The sequence below is a fragment of the Dendropsophus ebraccatus genome, chromosome 3 (assembly GCF_027789765.1).
Source record: "Dendropsophus ebraccatus isolate aDenEbr1 chromosome 3, aDenEbr1.pat, whole genome shotgun sequence".
Lineage (NCBI taxonomy): Eukaryota > Metazoa > Chordata > Amphibia > Anura > Hylidae > Dendropsophus > Dendropsophus ebraccatus.
This window is the reverse complement of record NC_091456.1, coordinates 186,889,793-186,902,203: the sequence shown is the minus strand read 5'-3', so window position 1 is coordinate 186,902,203 and position 12,411 is coordinate 186,889,793. Positions and strand designations below refer to the sequence as shown.

The 12,411-nt window shown below is 45.2% G+C and overlaps 1 protein-coding gene across 2 annotated transcripts in view; it reads left to right on the top strand.

Annotated features, from left to right (window-relative positions):
• Positions 1 to 12,411, top strand: part of LOC138786728 (oocyte zinc finger protein XlCOF6-like) — a 622,195-nt gene that overhangs the window by 607,579 nt on the left and 2,205 nt on the right. The gene's annotated exons all lie outside the window — the stretch shown is intronic.

Below are 12,411 nucleotides of genomic sequence, written 5' to 3'. Positions count from 1 at the left end.
CATCTGTATTACGAGAACTGAAATCCTCCAGATATTTGTTTTCCTGCTGGAACTACCTTGTGACCAGTAGCTTAGACCCCCGCATTGGAGGTCTTTGAATGCCTTATTTGTGTTTGTACATTACTACAATGTTGATGTAATTTGTGTTGTTAAAAAAAAAATTTCAAAACTTTAATAAAGATACAATTATAAAAAAAAAAAGAATTCATCTTGGGGTAGGATGAGCATTTTGACCCCACAGGTATTAGAGGAAAGTATTTAAAATTGGCCAATAATAATGAAAAACTCGATTTTTTTCAATAATATGTTCGTTTAGTTTGAAATTTCAAAATTTCACAAGGAACAGGAGAAAAAATGTACCACAAAATCCTGAGTAGAACGATACCCCATATGTGGGTATAAACCATTGTATGGGCACACAGCCGGTCTCAGAATGGAAGGAGTGCCAATTTGCTGGAGCAAAACCGCAGCTAGTAACAGTTATTAGAATAGCGCAGTTACTAAAATAAAAAAAATAAGATTACAGGTAATGCGGGGTGGTTACGGACAGTCTAGGGTGGTTACGGGTAATCTGGAGGTGGTTATGGACAACCTGCTGTGGTTACAGACAATCTAGGTTGGGATTGTCTTCTAGGGATCAAGGATACTCCAGAAACCCTTTCTCCACCTGGTTCCTCTAATTTTCTTCCCATCCTAGTAGTCCGCTCTACTATGTACACATACAGCTCAGCTACATGTACATTACACACATACAGCTCAGCTACATGTACATTACACACATACAGCTCAGCTACATGTACATTACACACATACAGCTCAGCTACATGTACATTACACATATACAGCTCAGCTACATGTACATTACACATATACAGCTCTACTGTGTACACATACAGCTCAGCTACATGTACATTACACATATACAGCTCAGCTACATGTACATTACACACATACAGCTCAGCTACATGTACATTACACACATACAGCTCAGCTACATGTACATTACACATATATACAGTTCAGCTACATGTACATTACACATATATACAGCTCAGCTACATGTACATTACACACATACAGCTCAGCTACATGTACATTACACACATACAGCTCAGCTACATGTACATTACACACATACAGCTCAGCTACATGTACATTACACACATACAGCTCAGCTACATGTACATTACACATATACAGCTCAGCTACATGTACATTACACATATACAGCTCTACTGTGTACACATACAGCTCAGCTACATGTACATTACACATATACAGCTCAGCTACATGTACATTACACACATACAGCTCAGCTACATGTACATTACACACATACAGCTCAGCTACATGTACATTACACATATATACAGTTCAGCTACATGTACATTACACATATATACAGCTCAGCTACATGTACATTACACATATACAGCTCAGCTACATGTACATTACACATATACAGCTCTACTGTGTACACATACAGCTCAGCTACATGTACATTACACATATACAGCTCAGCTACATGTACATTACACACATACAGCTCAGCTACATGTACATTACACACATACAGCTCAGCTACATGTACATTACACACATACAGCTCAGCTACATGTACATTACACACATATACAGCTCAGCTACATGTACATTACACACATACAGCTCAGCTACATGTACATTACACATATACAGCTCAGCTACATGTACATTACACATATACAGCTCAGCTACATGTACATTACACACATACAGCTCAGCTACATGTACATTACACACATACAGCTCAGCTACATGTACATTACACACATACAGCTCAGCTACATGTACATTACACATATACAGCTCAGCTACATGTACATTACACATATACAGCTCAGCTACATGTACATTACACACATATACAGCTCAGCTACATGTACATTACACATATATACAGCTCAGCTACATGTACATTACACATATACAGCTCAGCTACATGTACATTACACACATACAGCTCAGCTACATGTACATTACACACATACAGCTCAGCTACATGTACATTACACACATACAGCTCAGCTACATGTACATTACACACATACAGCTCAGCTACATGTACATTACACACATACAGCTCAGCTACATGTACATTACACATATACAGCTCAGCTACATGTACATTACACATATATACAGCTCAGCTACATGTACATTACACATATACAGCTCAGCTACATGTACATTACACACATACAGCTCAGCTACATGTACATTACACACATACAGCTCAGCTACATGTACATTACACACATACAGCTCAGCTACATGTACATTACACACATACAGCTCAGCTACATGTACATTACACATATACAGCTCAGCTACATGTACATTACACACATACAGCTCAGCTACATGTACATTACACACATATACAGCTCAGCTACATGTACATTACACATATACAGCTCAGCTACATGTACATTACACACATACAGCTCAGCTACATGTACATTACACATATACAGCTCAGCTACATGTACATTACACACATACAGCTCAGCTACATGTACATTACACACACATACAGCTCAGCTACATGTACATTACACACATATACAGCTCAGCTACATGTACATTACACACATACAGCTCAGCTACATGTACATTACACATATACAGCTCAGCTACATGTACATTACACATATACAGCTCAGCTACATGTACATTACACACAGGGCTCTGCTGCAGGCATATATAACACACACATACACAGCTCTGCTCCACACACATCACACACACACAGCTCTGCTGCATACACATCACTTCAGCTCATCCAGCACAGCTGAGTCCTGCATACACTGAGCAGCAGCCCCTGATCATGTGACTCCTCCATGTGACTGATCACATGACTGTGACATGGCAGGTCCTGTAAGCACACAGTAGATGCTATGTAGTTGATGACATCACGCCCATGTGACTTGTGTGGAAGGAGCTTATGGTTTCCCAGTGTTTCCTAGCAGTAGTGAGGAAGCAGCCGGTCAGGGTCAGTCAGGACTGTGTAGCTGCAGGGTCTGTCTGTGTCCCGGGCTTTCTGTGAGGTAGAAGTGACAGTAATGGCCGTGTGAGGAGTTTCTGGATATTATAATTTGTAAGCTTCTCTCTGGGGGCATTTTCTTGTAATGTTCTGCGGGGTCAGGGGTGTGTAGTAATGATATGTGATGGTCTGTGGGGTCAGGGGGTGTGTAGTAATGATATGTGATGGTCTGCGGGGTCAGGGGTCTGTAGTAATGATATGTGATGGTCTGCGGGGTCAGGGGTGTGTGGGAGCATTCTGCGATGTGCTGCAGCCGGGGTCTATGGGATTGCTGTTATGTACAGGTGCTATGTGCAGCGCTGTCCGGCCTCAGCTGCTGATTGGCTGAGCGGATATCTGAGGAGCCGCAGCCCAGAACTCCAGCTCAGTGTGTCAGGAAAGAGGATGTCTGTGCCGGTCCCAGCCCCCTATGGACTCTCTTCCTTCCTTGCACAAGCAGTGTGAGATCAGTCCGGCCTCCAGGGGGTTCACTTGGGATGTCATGCATTGTCACTTATCGCTGTGCCGGGTTTGTTGTTTGCCGGACAAGTTGTACTTTTTCTTCCCATTCTTTATTATCCATTGTATCCTCTACTTTCTATTCATCTCTCCAGGATCCTCTGCTGATATCTTCTATATAAGAGACCGACCCATCAACCATGGAGAGAGACAGAGACAAGATGGCCGAGAGGATAATAACCCTCACCCTACACATACTCTTCCTGCTTACTGGGGAGGTGAGGGATTCTGGGAGTGATGTCATCATGACATCATTCTTATCTATGGAATAACAGATGGATAGGACTGGAGAGGTGAGGGATTCTGGGAGTGATGTCATCATGACATCATTCTTATCTATGGAATAACAGATGGATAGGACTGGGGAGGTGAGGGATTCTGGGAGTGATGTCATCATGACATCATTCTTATCTATGGAATAACAGATGGATAGGACTGGGAGGTGAGGGATTCTGGGAGTGATGTCATCATGACATCATTCTTATCTATGGAATAACAGATGGATAGGACTGGAGAGGTGAGGGATTCTGGGAGTGATGTCATCATGACATCATTCTTATCTATGGAATAACAGATGGATAGGACTGGGGAGGTGAGGGATTCTGGGAGTGATGTCATCATGATATCAGTCTTATCTATGGAATAACAGATGGATAGGACTGGAGAGGTGAGGGATTCTGGGAATGGATGGAGTGATAGTAATTAGTGATGAGTGAATACTATTCGATCGAATAGTACGCTATTTGAATGTGTTTGAATATTCGAACGCCAATGCAGTTAAAATTCGATTCACCCTCCAACCCCCCTGGCACTTTTTTTCAGCAGATAAACATGCAGGGGAGAGGGACAGGCACTAGGAATAGGCAGGACGTAAAAAAAAAAAAAAAACCTCTAGCTGTGATTGGCTGGCTAAACTATGTCACCTCCTGAATATAAGAATAGTGATTTCAGATTTGTGTCACTTGCTGGTTGGAGCTAGAGAGGGACAGACTGTACACCAGGGGGAGAGAGCTTTTAGGTGAAGTTAGGTAGGGAGTAGAGATGAGCGAATAGCTATTCAATCGAATAGCTATTCAATCGAATACTGCACTGTTCGAAAGATTCGAGTTCGATCAAATATGTGTTTGAATAATCAAATCTAAATTAACTTTACTAAAACAGCTAAACAATTGTTAAGCTTTTTTAATAAAGTTTATTCTCCGTGGGAAAGCAGGGAAGCAGTATTACAGGGAACGGTATTAGCGGAAATAGCGATTCCCGGCATTAATACAGCTCCATTTAATACTTAAAGGGGTATTCCAGGGAAAATCAATAATTTAGCAAAGGAAAGGGTTAACCAAGGTTAACCCTTTCCTAATATACTTACCTGTTGTTTATTGGCCCCCCAAGGAGATCTCCGGTCCGGTCACGTGATCTTGCAGCTTGTGGCTCGGATCCTCTTCTCCTTCCGGTCCGGTGACGTCACCACCCGGCCGGCGACGCTCTCCGTCTCATTAGCAGCAGAGCACTGAACCCTGACGGGCTTGGTAGCGTGTAGCCAATCAGGGTTCAGTGCTCTGCATCCCCACACGCTTCAGAGTGGGGGTCCCCCGAGGCTGCAGTAAATTATCAGGGGTCGTCGGGCTCAGTTCCGGTCACCAGTTACATGGGCCGGCACTGCACTACAGCAGGAAAATGCGGGGTCTAGCATCCATCATCACTCCGCAGAATCCCCCCCCCCCCCCCCCCGCGTCAGCAATGCCGACCGAGTCCCCGGAGGGGATGCGGCGGGCGGCATTACTTCATTCATAGCTACCAGACACCCGGATGCCCGCCGCATCCCCTCCCCCCAGGGACTCAGGGTCGGCATCGGTGGGGAAGTAATGTTTGTCGGCTGCTGATCCCCCCCGGCCCCTTCCTCCCTGTCAGAGATCTCACCCCCACCCCCCGGAGCGTGCTGCTGGCCCCGATCTCAGCACTGGTCTGAAGCACCTGTACTCAGCTGACAGGCGCTGTGTACAGAGCAAGAAATCTCTCCTGCCTCACTCACACAGAACCTGTCAGCTGAGTACAGGTGCTTGAGACCAGTGGAGAGATCGGGACCAGCAGCACGCTCCGGGGGTGGGGGTGAGATCTCTGACAGGGACACAGTGAGGGGGGGCCGGGGGGGATCAGCAGCCGATACACATTACTTCCCCACCGATGGCGACCCTGAGTCCCTGGGGGGAGGGGATGCGGCGGGCAGCCGGGTGTCTGGTAGCTATGAATGAAGTAATGCCGCCCGCCGCATCCCCTCCGGGGACTCGGTCGGCATTGCTGACCCGGGGGGGGGAGGTTCTGCGGAGTGATGATGGATGCTAACTTTGGTTAACCCTTTCCTTTGCTAAATTATTGATTTTCCCTGGAAGACCCCTTTAATATTTAATTTAATAAAGCAAATTTTTGTTCTAAGAAAGCTATTTTCGTTGTACAATAGCATAATTAAAACAAATGCTTTTGCAATTAAATATACTGTAAGTAAATAAATATATATACAGTGGTACCTCGGTTCTCAAACTTAATTGGTTCAGGGAGGCAGTTTGAGAACCGAGCAGTATTTTCCCATAGGAAATAATGTAAATGTGCGTGTACAACGAAAATAGCTTTCTTAGAACGAAAATGTGCTTTATTAACTAAATATTAACTATTACAGGGAGCGGTATTATTGCCGGGGATCGCTATTGCCGGTAATACCGTGCCCTGTAATACTGCTTCCCCAGATGCATTCCAGAGGTGTTTGCATCACTTTCTAAAGATGTCTTTATGGATTTGGTGACCTCCAATTCGTCGAATCTTGTTTTCCAGGTCCCAAGGATTTTTCTCCCATAGACTATAATGGGATTCAATATTTGTTTGAATATCAGGAGCTATTTGAATCGAATCGACTATGTCACTATCCGCTCATGTCTAGTAGGGAGGAACCCCCAAAAGCTCTTGTTAGCGCTAAAAGTATAAAAACCATATATTTAAAAGTTGTTGTGAGACAGGCAGTGTGTTCAGACATCTACTGATAGGGGGACATGTATCATCGGGCGTTCTGGGAGTCTTCGGCAGAAATTGCAGATTTGCGCAATATTTTATTCGCAAATGGCCGATTTGCGAATAAAATATTCGCAAATCGGCACTTTCCGCCCGGGGGGGAGGGGGTGTGAAGGGGGCGGACTCAGAGTCTGCGCGGTTCACCATCCGTTCCGCAAAAAGATACGCCGAAAACCTACTCCAGTCCTCAGCTGGCGTAGGTTTTCGGCGGTGCTCACCAGAGCGCACGGGATTTATGTAGAGGCAGTCCGCCTCTACATGAATCCCCGGAGATGCGGGGACATTTATAAGTCCGGCGTAAAAAACGCCGGACTTAATAAATGTCCCCCAAAGTGTATACAGCTGTATACTGTGAGTGTGGGATAATAGCTGTTATCTTGCTACTACTGATTTGCGCCGTCTGTCCTGTAAAGGCGTTGACCAGCCCTTTAATTTTATTATTTAAAAAAACAATTATGTATACTGCTGTATACTGTGAGTGTGGGATAATGCCTGTTAACTACAAATCAATAGTAGCAAGATATCGTTAATTTTCGTTATTACGTATTTTACACTGCACCTGACCTGATACGTACGCAAGTGTGTACTGCTAGACCGAAACGTACGCTTCTATTTTACGTTCATAATTTGTTCGTGAATCTTAGGCGCACACTTGGGAAAATTGGGATGTTGGCTCATCACTAGTGTTAGATGACCCCAGGCTTGCTTCCCCTGCTGTCCCATATGCATCCAGAAGTGTTGGCATCATTTCCTGAGGTGTCATTGTGCACTTGGTGACCTCCTAGTGATCGAATATTGATTTCCAGGTCCCAAGGATTTTTCTCCCATAGACTATAATGGTATTCGATATTCGTTCGAATATCGGGAGCTATTCAAATCTAATTTCTAATTATCGAATATTTCATTATTCGCTCATCTCTTATAGTAATGTGTCTCTCCATACACAGGATTACACAGTAGTGAAGAAGTCCTCTAGTGGGCGCTGTGGGGCCCCTGGGTGTGAAGGATGGGGAAGAACCCTGAGCCCAATCCTGGGGCCCCTGATACATGAGGAAATGGAGGAAGAGAAGATCCTAGAAGTCACCAACAAGATGGTGGAGCTGCTGAGTGGAGAGGTGAGACTGTGGCTGCTGGGAATGCTGGGACATTATACAGTAACACCACTGGAGGGGTGGGGGGATGACTGTGTGATCATTGTGTGTGTCAGGTTCCTATAAGGTGTCAGGACGTGGCGGTCTATTTCTCCATGGAGGAGTGGGAGTATGTAGAAGGACACAAGGATCAGTACAAGGATGTGATGCTGGAGGATCAGCAGCCCCTCCCATCAGCAGGTAATAGACAGGACTATATACACACCTCCTCTCTGTATTATCTGGATGGAAAGAATGAATTCAGTCTCTGTATGTGTTCCCTCCAGTCAGATCCAGTAAGAGAACAGCACCAGAGAGATGTCCCCGTCCTCTTCTTCCACAGGATCAGGTAGATGGAGATGTTCCCTATGATCTGTACATCCCACCTGACTTCTCCTACTGTCTGATGACTTTTACAATATTTCTCTCTCATCTTATGAATCAGGTTGAAGATGTAAACAATATTAATGCTCCAGAGTCAGATGACAGCAGTGATGAGCAGTATAAGGAGGAAAATACTACAGGGAAGGATCTGAACTCTATTAATGATAGAGACATAACTTCAGAAGAAGTAGAGACAAGTATAAGAAGTAATGAGCAGTATATGATGGACATCACTACAAGGAAAAATGTGAACCCTATTGATATTACAGATATGAGGATGATGAAAGAAGAAGAGAAGACAGATGACAGCAGTGATGAGCAGTATAAGGGGGACATCACTACAGGTAACCGCCCAGGTGAGTAGTGACCACTAAATGCAGAGAACAGTCACACATTCTCCTCAGTCACCGGTTAGCGTTATACATACCACCGAACCGCTGTCCATGTTCCCTTTGTGGAGATATTGGGTCTTTTCTTTGTTCAAAAAGAGAGCCCAAACACAAAGTAGTGCGGAGCGAGCGCTGAAATTATAGAGGGCTTGTTAGTAGAGTAAAGACTTTTTTAATGATCGAGTTTGTGACCCCTCATGACCTTTGACCATTATACTTAGTGTAGATGCAGGAAAGGCCTCCGACAAGACCTCACGGCCCTTTATTTCCACCACTATTCAGCGTAGACGGTTTGGCCCTATATTCTCCCAATATATTATATCTTATACAGAAACTGACGGCAACTCCAGAATAACAGAAGTAATACTTTGCCCTTTGTGGCTGTGACGTCCCTTGGTTCGGGGAGGGTCATCCAGAGAGCTGTGTGGAAGGCTCTGAACACTTACCAAGGACGTATGTAGCCAGAGGCCGGCCGGGTCGGTGACGTCACTGCACCACGTGACTTATGCAGAAAATGAGAGAAAAAGTCGTGATCTGCCCCAGTGACGCCATGCTGGTTGGGGTCCTGCGGGTTATCGGCAGGGCCGGACTGGGACTTAAAATCAGCCCTGGCAATCAAACCCCAGCAGCCCACATACTGCTTCAATTCTGCTTTATTTAGCCATGTCCCCACTACTCCCTTAAACATGTGAACCCACCATCAGCACCTAAAAATAATGATATAACATAATCTGCTGCGGATTTGATGTGGCATATTTATGCATTCATTTCAACTGATTAAATCAGAAGCATCAAATCCGCATTGGATTAGGTATGAACGTGCCCTTAAAGGGAACCTGTGGGGTCTATTCCAGGTACAGAGCTGTAGATCCCAGCGTACAGATCAGGGACTGGATCTTTAGTCCATTGTAAACCTCTATAATTATTCTTTTCATTACCAGCTGAAGTGTCACAGAGGTGGAGCCACAGCAGCACCTTCTGCCCCGCCCCTTCCTGCTCTGACTGATGGACGTATAGGGTGCTGCTGCTGCTGCGGCTGCTGTTGTGAAACTTTAGTTGGAAATGAAAAGGACAATTATATAAGTTTACACTGGACTAAAGGTCAGTGATATCTCCTCACACCTGTCTGCTGAGATTTATAGCCCTAGACCTGGTACGGACCTCACAGATTCCCTTTATAGGAGAAAAACATGGCCACCTTCTTCCAGAAACAGCGCCAGACTCTTCTTCAGTTTGTGTGAGGTATTGCAGCTCAGTTCCATTTAAGTGAATGGAGCCAAGCTGTAATACCACACACAGTCTGAGGACAGGGGAGGTGCTGTTTTTGGACAAAAGTTACTATATTTTTTAAATCCCTTTTATCCTCACTAAATCTGCACTCCATATAATGGCGGTATAAGTAGTAAGGTTTAATTATCATAATGTGTCTGCTGGTTGTGATCTCATGTGTAATCAAAGCTACATAATAAGCTGCTAGATAGCCATTTCCTACTGGATATCTATCTATCTATCTATCTATCATCTATCTATCTATCTATCTATCTATCTATCTATCTATCTCCCATCTGTCTATCTATCTATCTATCTATCTATCTATCTCCTATCTACCTATCTAAGTAGGGCCCCAGGACAAATTTTAGCATATATAATGGTAACATAGGTAAGAATTTCCTTTGCATGATAACACTGTCATAGTTAATAACACCAGTAAGCAAATATTATCCCCATACTGTACACGTTACTGCCATACTGTTACTAAGCAAACCCACCAATATTCCAATACTACCAGTATATAAGTAACAAATAATACCACCTCACCATGAGCCATTACCACCACATAATGACTAATACCGCTACAATGTGACTGAATATAATCCACTATATAAAACACTAATATTACCAATAATACGAGTAATACCATCACACCATGCCCACTACTCTCACCATACAGTGACTGGACAATACCACTATACTGGCACCAAATAACAGCCACTATATAAAGACCAATATTCTCCCAGAACACAGGTGTCACACTCTGTCCCTCCAGCTGTTACAGAACTACAAATCCCATCATGGCTGGACAGCTAAAGCATGATGAGAATTGTAGTTTTGCAACACCTGGAGGGCCGAAGTGTGACACCCCTGATACTGAGGTAGATCCCAGCTGTATAAATGTTCTGAAGACCTTATAAGGGACCATTTACACAGAAAGATTATCTGCCAAAGATTTGAAGCCAAAGCCAAAAACAGACTATAAACAGACATCAGGTCATAAAGGAAAGCCTGAGATTTTTCCTCTTTTTAAATCCATTCTTGGCTTTGGCTTCGGCTTCAAATCTTTGGCAGATAATCTGTCAGATAATCTTTCTGTGTAAACAGACCCTTAGTGATTATAGTGCAATTACATCCTGTCACTCACAGTAGGCGTCTTCTCTGCATGAAGAGACGTCCACTTTTCCTTTTCTTCTCCATCTGGCTCCGGCCATCATGAAGGCTTCTCTGGCCATGACTTATCTCCATGGGATCTGCCAGACAGACATTTTAGGCTTCTTGCTCCAGCAACATCCTCATCTATACATCCCCCCAAATAGAATAGCCCCCCCACGGTACTTCCCCCCATATAGAATAGCCCCCCTGTGCATTTCCCCATATAGAATAGCCCCCCTGCATCCCTCCATATAGAATAACCCCCCCTGCATCCCTCCATATAGAATAACCCCCCCTGCATCCCACCATATAGAATAGCCCCCCCTGTCCATCCCCCATATAGAATAGCCCCCCTGCATCCCCTCATATAGAATAGTCCCCCTCCTGTACATCCCCCCCATATAAAATAGCCCCCCTGTACATTCCCCCATATAGAATAGCTCCCCCGTGCATCCCCCCATATAGAATAGCCCCCCTCCTACATACCCCCCTCCTGTACATTACCCCCATATAAAATAGCCCCCCCTGCATCCCCCCATATAGAATAGCCCCCCCTGCATCCCCCCATATAGAATAGCCCCCCCTGCATCCCCCTCCCATATAGAATAGCCCCCTGCATCCCCCTCCCATATAGAATAACCCCCCTGCATCCCCCTCCCATATAGAATAACCCCCCTGCATCCCCCTCCCATATAGAATAGCCCCCCTGCATCCCCCCATATAGAATAGCCCCCCTGCATCCCCCCATATAGAATAGCCCCCCTGCATCCCCCTCCAATATAGAATAGCCCCCCCTGTCCATCCTCCTCCCATATAGAATAGCCCCCCTGCATCCCCCTCCCATATAGAATAGCCCCCTGCATCCCCCTCCATTATAGAATAGCCCCCCCTGTCCATCCCCCTCCCATATAGAATAGCCCCCTGTGCATTCCCCCATATAGAATAGCCCCCCCCGTCCATCACCCATATAGAATAGCCCCCCTGCATCCCCCTCCAATATAGAATAGCCCCCCCTGTCCATCCCCCTCCCATATAGAATAGCCCCCCCCCGTCCATCACCCATATAGAATAGCCCCCCTGCATCCCCCTCCCGTATGGAATAGCCCCCTGCATCCCCCCCCCGTCCATCACCCATATAGAATAGCCCCCTGCATTCCCCTCCCATATAGAATAGCCCCCTCTGTCCATCCCCCAGTATAGAATAGCCCCCTGCATCCCCCTCCCATATAGAATAGCCCCCTCTGTCCATCCCCCAGTATAGAATAGCCCCCTGCATCCCCCTCCCATATAGAATAGCCCCCTCTGTCCATCCCCCAGTATAGAATAGCCCCCTGCATCCCCCTCCCATATAGAACAGCCCCCCCCCCATGGCCAGCCACATATGAAGGGGTTAAAAAACAAAAAAAAACAAACAAACATTCTCACCTCACCTCGTTCCCAG